At 40.4% G+C, this 17859-nt stretch overlaps 1 protein-coding gene and 1 pseudogene across 1 annotated transcript in view; both read right to left on the reverse strand.

Annotated features, from left to right (window-relative positions):
* LOC150080159 (kin of IRRE-like protein 3) overlaps positions 1-17859 on the reverse strand; it is a 347514-nt gene that overhangs the window by 249685 nt on the left and 79970 nt on the right. The window lies entirely within an intron of this gene.
* Positions 11719-12573, reverse strand: LOC150080160 (phosphatidylinositol transfer protein alpha isoform pseudogene; annotated as a pseudogene).

Here is a 17859-nt window from a genome sequence, read left to right on the forward strand (position 1 = left end):
GTGCACCTGTGGCATTTGAAAATTTCAGTTTTCTTCAAAGATTTGCCGTCGTAAACCACTGAGACTTCTCTCACAGTCTCTGTAGCACTCGAGTATAACAGCGAATTACAAAACCAAGATAATAAAACAAGATGTGTTTGAAGGCTCATAATATTTATACTAAATGGTGAAGTTACCATTTAGTATTACTAAGACAAGCTAAAATGAGATCTTTTAAGACAATCTCATTGTGTTCAGAAACTATAGCGATTGACTCTCTCTCTCTTTCCTGATGATTTCTACTTGTTTCTAATTTAATAAGAACGTCTGCGTGGTCACTGATTTGAATAAGTTGCATTAATTTAAAGACACGATGAAAAAATAATTCGTTTTTGCAATTTAGTTCCATTAAATGCGGTTCCCGGCTTCTTAATAACTATTTCATAATTCCTGACTTCGTTATAACTATTTCATAAACGACAGAACTTAATGGAAAACCGAGATGCGCCTGCTTTTAAACCCATTAATTTCAACATACGAAATACAAAACATCGACCCTATAGCAATCCAAAATTCTACTTCATATACTTGAAATTTTTCTTCTCCATTGCAGACTCCAGGGTCATTAGTGTTTGAAAATTATGATGAATGACTGACTCCATACACTACCAAATTACGTTCTTTTCTTAGCAACTTGAAAAGTATGTCTGGTCCTATGTTATTATGCTAAACAGAAGAAAGAAGAAGCTTGCATATTACTGTGTGACATTAACATAATGTTAATGTCGAACAACATGTCCAAGTATTCCCCCCATCAATTAACATAATAACAGAATGAGCTCTTTGTATTACTCTTATTGCAGTGGATAACTTCTTTTTGTAGTTCTACTGGAAAGACCTGATTAGTTCACCGAATCAAGTCATTCATCAACCGATAACTTTATTTGTTGTTTCTGTACTAAATTGGAGAGTTTTTGATTTAATTTTCTACACCAGAAAGAGACGAAACACCGTATATTTCTTGTTAACTCGAGAATTAACGTCAAGCAAAGCTTTTCATTTTAAATAGAGCTTTCTTTTACAGATGAGGCTGAACCAAGTTCCGCTCCTCATACTTAGTAACTCAAAGAAGATAGTAACAAGATGATTTCGAAATTATTTATATCCTAAAATGTACATCCCAATCAAAATGTTATGACCACTCTCGTGTTTTAGCAATCGTTCATTCATACCTGCCTGGTGGCACAAGTGTCGCGATAAGAAACGGTAAATGTGAGCAGGTTCGTGGAATTCGGTCAAATACTTCGTATTTGACCAACGTGATCTAACAGACTTCAAAAAATGGATGATTGTCGGGCGTCGGTTGAAGGGTAGCAATATTACGGAAACTGAGAATTTTGCGAGCTGTTCCAAGAGTGGACGGATAGTGGACGGATCAGTAGTCACTGAGCCAGAGGGAAGCGCCTGCAAGTCATCGACGGTTGTTAGTGTAGGTTGTCCCACCTTGTGCGAGCAAATAGACGGAAAACAGTGGAAAGGTTGACCATGTACTTTAATAATAGGACAACGAGAAGTGTTTCTAAGATCACAATACAAAGAACTCTCCTCCGTGTGAGCCACCGGAGTAGGGGGCCAGTCAAGGTACCTATGCTTATAACCATCCATCACCAACGACGCGTAAAGTTTGCATCTGAACCAGGTCATTGGACCATTGATGACTGGAAAAAAAAATTTGCCTACTATGATGAGTGGACGGTAGATAGACAATACGGCGACAAACTACGGAGAGGCATCACTCCGATGTCCGTATCCAACAGAAACAGGCAGGTGGCGGCAGTGTTTTGGTATAGGAGATGTTTTCCTGGGAATCTCTTGGTCCCTCATACGCCTAGAGCGCACTCTGAATGTTAGAAACTACCAATCCATTGTGGCTAATCAAGTACACCCCCTTCATGGTGACTTCCTGGTCTTTCTGGGTAGCACGGGTGTGTTCCAGCAGAATAATGCATCCTGCCACGTTGCCGGTATTGTTCTAGAGATGTTCGCTGAACACGAAAACAACTTCCATGTGCTACGTTTGCCGCCGAATTCGTCGGATATAAATCCCATAGAACATATCTGTGGAATTACGTGAATTGACAACTTCTACTGCGACTCAATTCAATTCAATTTTCTGATCTTTTGTAACTGAGCATAACCCATCCACGCCTAAGACTTTTGTATAAATCTTAAATAAATAAAATAATAAAATAAATAAATTTTCTATTTATACTCCGGGACGACCAAACGGTCAGAGGAGTTCACAAGATAGACAGAATACAAGAAACAGCACCGTATTCAGTAGTCACGGGCTTGAACCCCGGTCACTCAAGGCACGTGTACTTATGCACCCGCGCGCCTGACCACTAGGCCAGGGCAGCCTTCTATAAAATGGGCCAAAGGCTCTCAACCCCAGACATTCATTCAAGTTACTTTAAATCTCAATGCCTAGGTTACAACCCGTAACCACTAAGAGGTAGGTCCCTACTACTGCATTTGTAATCAATCTGGCTATTAATAAGCTTAGTCTCTAAAACCGTGTACAACGAAAATATTATGTACAATATTTACAATTTCATTATATACACTATTTATAAATAATAACAAAATCACGTACACGCTATATATATACAATTAAAAGCCTCATTAATAAATACCATAAAACTGTGAAAAACTCTTCTATCACTAAGTAAATCACCTATTTGACTGAAACCTCCATCAGAATTTAAAATTCATCTCTAAAATGCTGCTATAAAATAAAATGCAATCAAACACAAAATGCTGGGCGAGCTCCTCCAACTCATAACTACAATGACAATTATTTTCAATTCCAAGACAGGCCAACCTGAACCTAAGACAGGTTCTCCTCTATTGGAATTGAAAATAATTGAGGTCCAGGAGAGACCAGGTTGGCCTCACTAATCAGTTTAGTTGCTTGAGAATCAAACTGCGTCCATTGCCTGCATTCTTCTACTTTCTTTTCGGTGTAAATTTATGGGTGACTCTCCCCAACAAAATAACTATTGCAACGCTCTTTTTCCACATCTTGTATAATTCTCTTCTAAATCTTGTCCTTTCATTCTTAATCATAGAATTTGCATAAATTATATCAATCTTAGAAGAAGCTCGTATCCCCAATATCTCAAGAGAATTATTATTTACGGCCGCATACTCTAATGCTCTCTGAATAATCACATACCGGTAATTATTGGGAATCCCTCCCACCAATTAGTTGTAGAGCATCATTTGAGACAGTCCTCCGGGCTCAAGTTATCCACAATAAGGCAAACCTCCGTGGCAAAGCGAAATGTCTCCCAACAACAATATTAACTGCTCTGTAGCCTCATGCTCCACTCGCAGAAGTAGAACTGGAACAAATAAAAATTTATAAAGCATGTCCAACGACCTTCCTTCATTCCTCAGTCCTTACGAACTATATAGACAATGTTTTTGCACAGAGTCTTTACGAACCTTTGCATACAGTATCGTGAGATATTTAAGAAGACAATGTGTCATCAAGAAGACCCCCAAAGTATTTATCCTCAGAGCCACAAGATACAGCCAGATCTCGATATCGCTGTTGTTGGGTTTTTGGAGCATCAACAACTAAGGCAATATTACTCCGTGTATACTGTCTGTAAATTGCGTGTGTTCTGTGCTCCATTTTCTGTTTGCTGGACGAAAAATACGATGGAATTAAAAACCACGTTGTTCTTGCCTGAGACCGACTAACTCAGCCATGTTTTGAAAAAGGCCCATAAAAATTCCTCACTTCATCGACGGGACTCGAACTGAGGTCTTTTCCACCAGGTGTGGGGAGGACGGTGATCCTACAAACTGTGCTACCCATGAGTGCTCTCGATATCGCACAGTAGGAAAGCGATTTCAAGATTCCTTTCAATGTCACAGCCTTTGATTTGCTAGCAGAAATATTCAACAATGCAAACTTGCCTCCATCACGAACTATCTCAAATCTACGGGATGAATTCCTGGCAACATACTACAACATAACTCCTGCATAGTTTAGAGGCTTTGTAGAATCCACGCCTAGCTGTCTGGCGGCAGTACTGACGGAAAAGAAGACATACCCACTATTAGGTAGATGGTCCTTCGCTAGACAATGTATAAACTCTCTTTGCATAAGGTCCTTTTCGAATTGGCAGTTTTTCTTAGTATTTATCCACTGCCTCTTTGTGATGAATGTTGTAATACAGAAAGTTTTTGTAGAAAGAAAGCCTATTAGTTTCAAAAATGACTCGCTGCCTTGGCCGAAGAGTGTAACTAATGGAGATCAGGATTAGTAGAGGCATATGATGAAATCAATCTTATACAGCATTAGCAAAAAAAAAACCCTTCCCATTTCACCCATCTATTCACTCCAAAAGTTTGTCTAGTTCTGCCTTGAATTTATTTAAGCACTCTACTTCACAAAGACAGATGGAAGTTTTTCCAGCAATCAACCATCCGCTGGCTGATTGCTGCAGATCTATTCCACAACTGTTTTTCCTCAATTTCCTTTTATGCCCCCTAAGGTTTGTAATCTGAGAAAGAGGAAGAATCCCATCAGCATTGGGCTTGCTTAAACCATTCAGGGCCTTATACAACTCAATCAGATCACCTCTCAGGTGCCTAGTCTCTACACCTTAAGCCTTTCTTCGTAAGAGAAACTATTTGTTCCACTCACCAATCTCGTTGCTTCTTTGTACTCGTTCCAGCAACTCTACATCTTTCCTAAAATGATTCTTCCAGGCCTGTATGCAGTACTCAAGGTGTGGACTGACCACTGCCTTGTACAAGGGGATAATCGCCTCCTTATCCCTGCTAGCAAACTTCCTGTATGTCATTGACAAGACTCCCATGAGCTACTCTTTCTGCCTGTCTGCACTGCTCAGAAAGCTTCAACATATCTGACTGCACAATTATCCCCAAGGTTTTTTTCATTCTCTACTACCCTGAGCGAAGTACCGCACCGTTGGTACGTTACTCTTGGATTACTGCTACCCAAACGCAGTACTTTGCATTTGTCGATGTTAAAATACAGTTGCCACCTCTCAGCCCATCCACTCAAATTTTCTCGATCCTATTGCAGTAGCGTAGTGTCATTAACAACCCTGCCAGCCTTCGTATTGTCTGCAAACTTGAATCCATCGCTATCTGGAAATTCATGTGGAAGCAGAATGTATGACCGACTAGTTCCGCCATAGTGTGGAAATCTGATTTAAAATTTCATCACTTCTTTACTGACTAATTTAAAAAAGTTAACCTGGTAAATAAAGAAAATCTAAATACATTCGTCAAGAAAATTAGCAGCTTTACTGGTTGCTGTGGACAAACTGTTGTCACCTCTCTTTATTTTGGAAATCTAATCCTTCTCCGGAAAGTGATATTCATTAAATGGTGTTTTACTGCGCAGCAAAAGTGCTAATAACACTCACAAAGCCTTTCATAGTAGGAGTAGCCTGTGGATTAAGGTGATGGTGGTTTGTGTATGACACGGTCAATGTCTGGGGACCAATTACGGAAGCTAATGAGAGTTTAACAGCCGAGGCGGCCCTGCCAGTGATGCTAATAAGTGAAGCCTACTAGCACACACTTTCGCCATAATAACACACCTTCGTCAGTGGTTTGTTCTTTAAATACCAAGATAGAATGGCCTTTTGGGCCGCCAGCGATGTGCACGTTGAGATGCAATTTGTTAAAAATATTACACTGTATTTCTCTCCGTATATGCTCTCTCTTAACGTGCACTAATTAGTGGATAAGGAATTACCTTTGTTTAAGTCTCCAAAGGTTCGTGAGATCCAGTTTAAGCCTGTTGGCTTATTCGGACTTCAGGATCCCTTCTAAATGTTTCCGTCGCAGGAAGGACAATGTTGTTGTTCTTGTAGGATTTTAGGAGCATCAGGGAGACTAAGGCCATATTGCTCCGTGTGTATTGTCTGCAAATTGCGTCTGTTCTGAGTTCGACTTTCTGTTTGCTGGACGAAATGGTTAAGTTTCTGGGAGAAAAAGCCATGGTACCCTCGTTTGAGACCGATTAACTCAGCCACGTTGTGAAAAAGGCCCGTAAAAATTCCTCACTTCATCGACGGGACTCGAACGCGGATTTTTTCCACCCGGTGTGGGGAGGACGGCGATCCTACCAACTGTGCTACCCACGAGGGCGAAGGGCAGTGGACAGTGTTGCTATTCTCGTACATTATATGAAAGAACCTTGGGTTATGGGTTTTATTTCACTCCACAACCGGTTTAGGGCAAAGGTTGCATGTTCTTTCCCCTAGAACATGTCGGTTTTTCATTCCACAACGCAGCCGAATGATTACCAAATGAACATCACTAATAATGTTCATTATTTTCAACCTCCACGTCGGCAGAAATTAAGCTGAGTCCACCGGTTTCAACTCAAATCCAAACGTGCATCAATGTAATAGAAACATCCTTTTAATCCCCAAAACAAAACTTTAAGGCTATGCCTTCAGATGACTGAAGATACCGTGAATGATGTACCGTATAGCACAATTCTGAAAGAACTTAGGGACTACACTGAATACTACATATTTCTCACTGACAGCGCACGCAGACCCTAAACTGAGAAAGTTGAAATTTAGCTATAATACATTAACATTTATATGAATTAGGTTTAATGAAACATAGTGAAAAGTACTTTCAGTAGATGGGTTACGCAGAGCAATGGCAAGTAACTGCGAAATACGAGAGACAGGAAGCTCAAAATAAGTTTTATCACGCGAATTCAGGCAGAGTGTAATGAAAGTTAATTATTAAGAAGACACGGAATCATTAAAAGAGTTTATGATATTGTAAACAAAAAGAAACCCATGGAGTTGTCGTTTGAATCGAAAAGAGACAATACTGAAACGAATACACCATGATTCGTAGTTTCTTCGCTGGAAGGCAAGACGATTTCGAAAGCATGAGAATAATGAATTTCATTTGAATTCACTCCAGCCTGGGAGGGAGAAACATATTGCTGTTGTGGGGATCAGAATAACATCACAAATCAAATTCCGGAAATATAAGAGGCTTATGGAGAATAATTGTAACTTTTACATGCTAGTTCTCTAATCCATCAGGTAATAAATAATCACCACATTGATTATATGATTAACCCATCTTATAAGTCGAGAAGGACGCTTATTTAAACCGAGAAGTTTGAAAGTCTGCGATATTAGGGGATCGATATGGAAAGAGAGATGAAGGTCATATCAGAATAGGACACCTCATTCGTCGAATATGTCAGTACTTGCAATAAAAGAATTTCCAATATAATAATCAGAGAAGACAAAAGGTCAAAGTGGAATATTCGAGCGGAAGCGATATAATTTCCATTTCTTTTACTTTTGCCGAGGCAGATTGAGAGGGAATCGAGACTAGAATTGAGTTCATCGCTGTCGCTGGAAGAATAGATAACTTTGTAATGCTTAACACCATCTGAACAGAATTCAACATTATCAAATGAAATAAAGTTGATAGATCATTAATGAAAAAATAAACAAAACCGGACGTTGTTGTAGTAGTCGGATTTTTTAGGAGCATCAGCGATTTAGACCATATTTCTCCGTGTATATTGTCTGTAAATTGCATGTGTTCTGAGGTCGATTTTCTGTTTTGTGGACGAAAAACCAGAGTTTCCGGGAGAAAACCCATACTATCCTCGCCTGAGACCGATTAACTCAGCCACGTTGAGAAAAAGTCCACAAAAATTCCTCCCCTCATCAACGGGACTCGAACGCAGGTCTCTTCCACCTGGTATGGGGAGGACGGCGATCCCACCAACTGTGCTACCGAAGAGGGCAAACCGGACGTAAGGGTGAGTGAATCTTTAAGAACACCTAGTGAAACAGAAAACGAAGTTGATGAAGTTAGTACTGTATTAATAATAGTGGAAAATGATGCAAGAAGCTTATGAAGTATCGGCAAAAAAAATAAAAAATTCTCACCCACTTCCACGACAACAAATATATGAATTCAAATTGAGAAAGAATAGTTGCAGGACAGATGTGCGGAAGTTTGACGATGGTTGATTGTTGGAATAAACTTCTATTTGTTGTCGTGGAAGTGGGTAGGAATTTTTTAATTTTTTTCCAGAACTAAAGCCTTTCTTGGTAAGACCACCTTATTGTTCCCTTCACCAATTTCGTTGTCCTTCTCTATACCGTTCCAGAAGATTTATATCCTTCATAAAATGAGACCTGTATAGCCTCAAGGTACGGCCTAACCACTGCCTTGTACAATGGGATAATGAACTCTTTATCTCTACTAGCAAAGTTCCCATACATCATTGACAAAACCCCATGAGCTGTTCTGTAAGTCTTCCTGCACTGCTCAGAGAAATTCATATCTGACTGCACAATTACTTCCACACCTCTTTCATTTTCCGCTACCTTGAGTGGAGAGCAACACAGTTTGTTAATTTGGGATTACTGCTACCCATTATGCAGTATCTTGCATTTTTAAATGTTAAATTTCAACTACCATCTTTCAGACCATCTGACTAATTTTTCAAGATCTTGTTGCAGTAGCTTAACCTGATTACTGTGATTAATAATAACCCCGTGGTATGATCTGCAACCTTCATTAATATCACTAAAAAATATAGAAAACAACAAAGGGCCAAGCACTGACCACTGGGGTACTCCACTAATAACATTCGTTCAGGAAGAAAGTGTCCATTAATAACTGCTCTCCGTCTTCTCCCATTCGACCATCGCTTTATCCATAGCAGTAAATTGCCCTTAATGTCACACTCCTCCAATTTACACATGTATTTTATGTGATTCAGTATCGAAAGCTTTCCTGAAATCCAAATATATTATATGAAAACTATTTTTTGCATCCAGTTCCTTTGTTACTGCATCATAGTATCCGATCAGATTGGTCAGACAAATGAATGCTGTGACTGCACCATAACTGCATTCCTGTCTAGATGGTCCTGCATTACTTCTTTAATCAGTGACTCCATTATTTTTCCTGGAACAGAGGATAAGCTAACAGGTCTGTAATTACTCATGTCCCCTTTTGAACTCCCTTTAAGAATTGAGGATACATTCCCAAATCTCCAGTCCACAGGGACCTCGCCTGAATCCAAAGATGCACTCTCAATTATGGTTAAGGGTCTGCTTACCTCCTTTGCTGCCTCCCGTAATATACAGTCGAAGCTCTTTATAGCGACCCATCTTTTAACGTCCAACACGTTATAACGTCCTATGTGGTTGTTCCCGGCCAATTTCTCATTAACCAATGCTATTTTAGGAACAATCGATATAACGCCCTTCCGATATAACGATCGGTTTCTTATTCCCCTGAGGTCGTTATATGGAGCTGCGACTTTAACTTGATAGATCCTATCCACTCCAGGTGCCTTTTTTTTGTTTAGCTTCGACAGTTTCTCTTCAACTTTCCTCTCATTTATTACAAAATCATTTAGCTCCCTGTTAGAATTTGATAAATTTCTCACATCGGCTTCCCTAAAGAATTGCTCATGTGTGAAAGTATATGCAAAATTCCTATTTAATTTGCTACCAAGACCTGAGCAGGATCATCAACAGTAGAACCATTCATATTTAGTGAATCAATGCGATTCATCCCCTCTTAATGTTTACATAAGTAAAGACGTCTTTGAAATGGAAATTGATGAAATAATCAGCACTTCAACCTGCGTGGAGTGTAATCTGTCTCTAATTTCTTAAAGAATTACAGATTATTCATAAAAGTGTCGTGGTACAGGAGTACCGGGAAAGATCCGAGACCTTTCCCGGAACTCTGAGACCTATTTATAGATGTTTCGTGGTACAAGCCAGGAGAGGTCTGAAAATAATCTGCATTTCTTTAAGAAACTGAAAGCACGTTACTCCATGCAGGTTGAAGTGCTCATTATTTCACTTATTTCCATTCCTTGTTTCCACATGCCTGTGCATCATGTCGCTAAAATAATATTTAAGCAAGGTTTTGTTGCTTTCCTTCACCACAGCCTTCTTTGTATTCTGCGTTAGCTTGTCTAACCTACTTTGTGACTTGATTACAGACTAGGTGATATCTATCATAGGCTTCTGTATCATCTGATAATTTACATGCACCTTTCTTCTATGCCACAAGTCCCATCAGTTCACCTGACAGCTATTTAAATCTAAGCCTTGAATAGTATTTCTTATTTACAATGAGAAATTTAGTAGCTTCTACGATTACTTTTCTGGATGCTTCCCATTTCTAATTTGCCTTAGAAACAACGCCAGTTGGATCCACTGGAGAGAATTCATAAACTGTCTGAGACTACTGTAGTCACCCTTACGAAATCAAAAGCTCTTCCCTCTACCCTGAAAGTAATTGTCTTTCAGTAAATTCCACAGCAATATACTGTAATCACTGCCACCTAGGATGTCTTTTAACTGCAGATTCTTAATGCATGAATTAATTCATTAATTCTCAATGAATGAAGGATCACTGCTGATAATTAGATCAAGAATATTGCTCACAGCCCATGTATTTAATTGTTCCACGATGACCACAGCAGAGCTTGAAATCCCCGACACCTTGCTTTCCAGGCTGTTGCATGTTCCAATAGAAGCGGTTCAAGAATCACTTTCACCTCTGCCTACGGCACTAGTTAATCTATTAATCTGTGTATGCACCCAAGCTACCAGTTTTACCGCCCACCTATCACTGCCTCGATAGCGTCAGTAAATATTCTTGCATCCTTTCTATTTAAGAGTATCCCGTCCCTGATAGTCTCTTCTGTTTTAACAGGGACAAACACAGAAAACACTGTGAAAATTCTGCCCCATGAGCCTTGCACAGTCTCTCCAGGCTCGAAATAATTGATAACACTCTCACCATATACTCCTTCCTATCGTGTTTGGGCAGAATTGCAGACACCTTCAATTTTAATCCTAACTCAAGGCTTTTTCTCAGCATTGCCCTGTACTTGTTAAGTAAATCCTCAGATCTACTCATAATATCATTAGTGCCAATGTGTGCAACACAATATCACTTTTCATACCTTTAAAAGATGATATCTGCTGTACAACACCATCTACATTTGTCCCTTCAATTATTACAGATATTTCATTATTGGTAAGCAATGAATCAAAAAGATCCAGTAAAGAGATCGTAGACCATAAGATGAACGCTTGAAGAGAAAAAATATATAGTGAACAAAGTCAAATTTTTATTATTTTATTTTATATTTCAGTAAAATCATGAAAGATTTGAAGGCAGTTATTAACTGTAGGAGTCTTCTACCTATACAATAACAGGCTTCGCAACTGTCATGATTAGGCCTGATGAAAGTCTTCAATATGGAACCCAGAAATGTCACCAATTATTTAGTAATTTATCGTGTGAGAATTTAACTTAATGTGATACTTTGTACACAATCAAATTCACTTGATAACAAAAATTCATATGGTTTAATTAGTATTACTAATATTTCAAATTAAAATATAGTAAGTTCTCCTTAAAGGTAATTATGCTACTTCTCATAGTCATAGTACCTTGGCTCAGATTCTTTCACATTACTGTATATTTTTTTTACAATCTGAAGAATAAAAATCCAACAGATCAAAATAGAACTACACTATTATGGAATAAAACCAACTTCGAGTTATTCTGACTTGCTGGTCATATCATTAACCATCTGATTATATCTTGAACGGACAGCAGCGGTGCCGAACCCCAAAATTTTATTTAGGAGGTAGGGGCACGTGCATTCCACACTGGCAGCTCATCTAGTTCCCTTTTTGTTTTATCTTTTATTTCCCTGATGTCTTTCATCGTTATACCACACCACCGATCAAGCCAACAAAACACTTGTCGATGAAAATTTAAAAATATACGCTGCTCTGTCCTTTGTATGAAGGGTTCAACTCTGTTTTGTAAACTAGACCACTTGAATTTGAAACCACAGTCACTAACCACAGTCACAATTATATGCACACATAATTGGATTTACTTTTTTCTGCCAGTATTCTTGAAAAGGTCCTCTGCCAGTTTTCTGTGATTTAAATTCAGATGGATCTTCGGTTTCTTTATAATCCCTACTCTCCACAGCATCATTTCCTATATCAATAAATACTATATCCCGTTGTTTCAGTTTCTCAAGTAGTAGTTCGTGTACATTTTTCTGGCCTCCTCTATCTTGGCAGTGCATTGTTTCTATAGAAATAATGAAGTTATTTTTCATGTAACCAGGATTCGTAATGATTGTTTTACAGTACAGATATGCATTCCAGGCTTCTTCATGTATTTCGAGAGATCATTTTCGCGCAAGTAAACGAATGAAAAGCTGGTACTTTGCTAGCTAGATGATAAATCTTATATGTGTCTTATATTGGCCGCTAGTGAAATTGCCCCCCAAAAAAGGTACATTGACAAAAGGTTCATTTTGAGCACTTCAATACCCTCACCACCACCAGTTTCATTTTTACTAGCCTCTGCCACAGAGTACAACTGACCAACTTGATACTCCTCCACAGTAATTGGAAGAATAACACGATACTCTCTTATAATCAGTCTATACTGAAAACTTGCAGGTACTCTCATTGGGGAGGAGAAAATTAACAAATAACAGCAGAACTAATTATGAAACTCAATTTTTTTCCCTAAAACTGATAATAAATAAAAAGGCAATAAATAAAATGATAAAAGTCCATCGCGTCAGTATTAAAGAAAACCACCCCGTTCTATCTGCAACATCTATCTATTTCTCTATTTATCTATCTACCTCCAATGTTGATTACCTCATTGACCTTCACTATTGACCCCATATTTCTGTCTTTCACCGCCCAATCTTCAGTCTCCCTTCCCTCTCTAGCTATCTTGCGACTAGCGTTTGACCCTTGCCAAAACTACACAAGCCCCACACTAAAAAAAAATAAAAATAAAAAAAATAACTCTACCCCGCATAACTTATATCTCTTTCAGCCTGACCCAATTTCTAGCGTTTCTTCCCCCCCCCCCCACTTTTTTTTTTAAGTCCTAGCCACTGAAATCTCAGGAAATTAGGTGGCAGGACCTGCCAGAGTAAATAGTAAATCTCTAAAATACTGGTGTACCTGGTCTGCCTCCACGAGGTATAGTGCGGTCAACGGTGGGTCCCATTTGAGACCCAACGGCTAAAAGAACAGATGAACACCGGCACAAAACATTACACACCACAATATCCATACACTTTTAAACCTCTGGCCTCTACAGTGTTCTGTATCACACCACAATGTATACTACGCGGAGATGGGGGGGAAACCCCTGGTGCCGTTAGACCCTAAACACACTATACACTATATCTCATTGACCTTAAAACAAGATAATTAACGCCTTATAACTTGGATGCTAGGCTAACTTCATCCTTAGACCTCCCACAGCTTGACTAAGAACGCAGGTCTGCTGCCACCACCAAAGAACCAAGAACATCATCTCCTGGACACAGAAGATGAGCACACACACCATTCAGCCGATATGCGCAAAATGCCTACAGCTGAAGAAGAATTGAACTTGCCTTCCACAACGACCGACAAACCAGGACATTTACTTTACCTGACCAAAACTGAAAGGTAAAAAAGGACCAAAACTGTTGGACGGAGTGCAAACTTCAACCCTCCGATTGCACACTGAGACACTGGGTTCGACTCGGGCTCATATCTAGAACTGAGATAAGCAAACTTGAAACTGACTGAAATAACCTTTGAGAAAACGAAACATAAGCCAACCAAGTGGACTGGAAATCCAAACATCACAACCGAACTGAACAGCAGCAATTGCTGCCACATGCCCTATTGCCGACCTGAGCTGGACTGTGGCCCAACACACTTTCATTCCCTTCCCTGGCGGGGGAAGGCGACATGAGGTATGAGGTATGAGGTATATTGAGGGTCTAGCGGCTCCTGAGATTTCTCCCATCTCCGCGAATGTTCTATGTATCGGTGACACAACCGAACTGAACAGCAGCAATTGCTGCCACATGCCCTATTGCCGACCTGAGCTGGGCTGTGGCCCAACACACTTTCATCCCCAACTTCTGCACTGCAGGTTCTTGCAGGTGTATTGCCACTGGACCTTCACGTAGCTTACAGAGGTCTTTGTTATAGGTTAAAAAACCAACTATCAACTGAATTTATGGGTTTGGTTCTGAATATTAATTCAGATATTAATCAAGAACGTAATCGTTTGTGGAATGAAATGATAAATCTATGGCAGACACGCTGGGATACGTCATCTGTCGGATCTGTTACTAGGACTTTTTTCCCTGAGGTGACCTTTTGTGTAAAGCAGAAACCTGTCTGGTTCTCTTTGGACTTATATACATCCTTCCTCTTAACGGGACATGGATCTCTTAACGAAAAACTATGTCGTTTTGGTCTTTCTAGGACGGAAGCTTGTCAATGCGGGGAAAATGAAAATTGGAGCCACATTTTATTTGAATGTCCGCTGTATAACGACTTTAGAGATGTTCTTCGTTCATCAGTTTCTACACTCTCTCATGGGCATGAAACTTTGCTGGTGGGAGACAAGAATTCTTATGTTGCTCTTCAGCAGTTTGCATCCGATGTTTTCACAAGAAGAAGAATTAGTTATACGTCTACGAATAATTCTACTCCTTTGTCTGGTGAAGCTACTCAATAGGGAGCAACATTCCCAATTTTTTTTTTTTAATTTAATTTAATTTTATTTTTTAATTTAATTTTATTTATTTATTTTTTTTTTATTTATTCATTTATTTTCTATTTATTTATTTATTTACTTTTTATTTATTTGTTTATTATTATTATTATTTATTTATTTTATTTTATTTATTTTATTTTATTATTTTTTTTTAACACCACGGGAAATCCTTTTTTTTTTCTCTCCTCTGGAGTGGGCGCCCAGAGGAATCTGGCCCAACTTTTGCCAACATCAGGTGGGTCAGCGTCTCGAATTGAGACAGTGCGAGCTCCATTGAGACTGGCCCACCTTCCCGTGGTGCGGTCGAGTACCCAGAATCATCTGACCAGGTGACTGATGATTCTGGGTAGCCAAGCGGTCAGACACAACAACAGAACACACACATAATACACACAAACATACACTACTTATTTCTGGCCCTTCTACAGTGGTACTGTTCTTCACAGAGATACGAGGCGGAGATGAACTGACGTTCTAGGTGCCGCCCATTACAAAAACACATGTCCACATGTCCACATGTATGTATCGGTGACAGTACTCTGTCAAAGCCACAGATTTAGAAGTGTGTGGGTCATGAGTAGGGTTATATGTTGTGCCCATTGTTTATCCTGCTTACTGGCCGCCAGGCCCCTAATGGGAACCGACGTTGCCCATACCTCGCCACGTGGAGGCTAGCCGGGTGTTACCAGTGAGTCAATTGTACTCTGGCGGGTCCTGCCACTTACTTTCCTGAGATTTTAGTGGCTAGGACCTAAAAAAATAAATAAATAAATAAAATAATAAAAAATTGGAACGACCGCGGTTGATTTTAGTTCACTTAAAGCGCTAATATGAGGTTTGACGCTGAAGGCCTGTTTCTGAAGTGCCTGAAAGGTTGGGCGAAATTTTGTTTTTTGGTGTATTTTAAATTTGGATGTGTAGGGCTATACACTGTGCAAGAGAAAGTGCTGGGAGGGGAGAGTGAAGGCTGGGGGGTGAAATAGGAAGAAGAGGGTCGATAGGGTAGGTGACCCCCAATTATTCAGTGAGGCATGCCCATGCCCCACCAGAGAGAAGGAATGGTGTGGCAGGGAAGAGAGGAGACAGCAAGCCGTCACCTCCCCCACCTGCCGGGTGTGGGAGTAAAAGAATTGCACTGCACAAGAGAGTACAGAGCCTTGGAGGCGACATAGTGGACATAGTGGACATAGTGTTTTTTGTTATGCGGTTCCCGTGGTTTCCCACAAATCCGCGTTAAATACTCTGTTAACATAGCAAAGCCAGTCAGTGTGGGTTATGTGTGAGTAGTGTGTTGTTTGTGTTGTTTGACTGGCCTCTTCGTTACTGGGAGGCGCGATCACCAGGAAGGAGCCTCCCAGCATCCGTCCACTGGCACGAGGAGCCGGACCAGGGAGTAAAAGACATCTGACGGGCCGTCCACACTCCTGCAGGAGCGAGAGTGGGGAGGGCCAAGGAAAGAGCGGAGAAGAGACAGGAAAGTGGAAGACAGACAAGATAGCGAGGATGACAGAGCGTAGGCATCCTCCCAGGCGAAACGGAGCAGGAAGAGTGCTAGGTGCAGTTGTGGGAGTCCTGAAGAAAGACTGTGGGTAGGAAGAAGAGAATAGGTAAAGTTCAAATTAAAGAGTCCAGGATCATCACAATGGAGAATTACGGAGCGGCGTCGACAGGGCTGTCCGCCATTTGCAGTTTCATATCTGGAAGTTTCCGGTGCTGGGTATCAGTTGCTGTCTAGAGGAGGTTATCCAGGAGTAGTGTTCGGGAGTTGCAGGTGATGCCAGCGACGACGAAAGACCTCGTTGGCATAACTGGTCAGTGCACGGAAGGCATCATTAGATTCCAATAACTTGGTTTCTGGCCGACGTGATGTTGTGTGGAGGTCTAGGAGTAGTTGGTTTCTTAGATCTAAGTATACGTTGCATGAGTGCATCACGTGATCCCAGTCTTCAGGTTCTCCACAGGTACAGAGGGCATCCTCGACTAGGCCGAACTCTAGAAGGCGTCTCTTGAAGGACCCGTGGCCAGTTAATAGGAAGGAAGCATAGACGTTAGGGAAGAACCTAGTGGAACGTTGCTTGTTGATGAAGGTTACCACAGGAAGGAAAAGTTTAGTAGTTGCACCAGTTGTGGAGTTATTCCAGCCGGTTTGCCATAAGTTTATGAATTATAGCCACACACGTTTATGTTCCTGTTTGATGTCGGTATCGGTACGGGTTTGAATAGTGAGGAATTCAGCTTCCTTATTCTTCTTGATGGCATGAGAAAGTCCGATAAAAGCGACGTGGAGGTCCAAAGGGAGGCGGCCTGTTAGTGCTCCTGTCCCCTCCTCTCCTCGCTACCCTGTATTTTTCACCTGGTGGGGCACGGGCATGCCCCACTGTTCTGCCTTGGGGTCGCCTTCTCTATCGTCCCCATACTTCTGTCTTTCTCCCCCAGTCTTCAGTCTCCCTCCCTACTCTGCCTATATCACCAGCGACGCCTGACACAATGAAAAATTTTTAAGTGCCCAAATTCTCACCGATTAAGTGAACCCCTTTCGGCTTAACTAGATTCTAGCGTCCATCACCCCCTATTTTTTTTTTTATTATATATATATATATATATATATATATATATATGTTTTTTTTTGTTGTTGTTTGTTTTTTTCATAGGCCCTCGCCACTGAAATTTCAGGAAACTAGGTGGCAGGGCCTGCTAGAGTAAATAATTTCTCAATACTGGTGTACCTGGTCTGCCTCCACGGAGCCAAGTGTGGGCAACGTTGGGCTCCAGCAGGGGTCTAGCGGCTAAATGGCCAGAAGAACAACGATACACAACACTACACTCATACAATAGCCATACACGTTGAAATCTCTGGCCTTCCCAGTGAACTGGTATGCCTACAATGAAAGCAACGCGGAGATGGGGGAAACCCCTGGTGCCGTTTGACACTAAATACACTTTACACTTTACCTCATTGACCAGCTCAAAAATCCATGATAAATATCATGGAACAGGGAATCAATATGATTTAATTTGTCCAAATTAATTCGTTGGAGGTAGAAGGAAAAGAAGAGACTGAAACATTGGATTTTCTGGGAAGAAAATCATATTGGAGATTACCGATAAAAGGATGAAGGTAGGAATTATAAAAATAGTTGCTAGGCTCGCCTTTAGCCCTCTGCTTTTTAT

This window comes from Mastigoproctus giganteus, chromosome 9 (assembly GCF_048544385.1).
Source record: "Mastigoproctus giganteus isolate SK-2022 chromosome 9, ASM4854438v1, whole genome shotgun sequence".
In the NCBI taxonomy this organism is placed as follows: Eukaryota; Metazoa; Arthropoda; class Arachnida; order Uropygi; family Thelyphonidae; genus Mastigoproctus; species Mastigoproctus giganteus.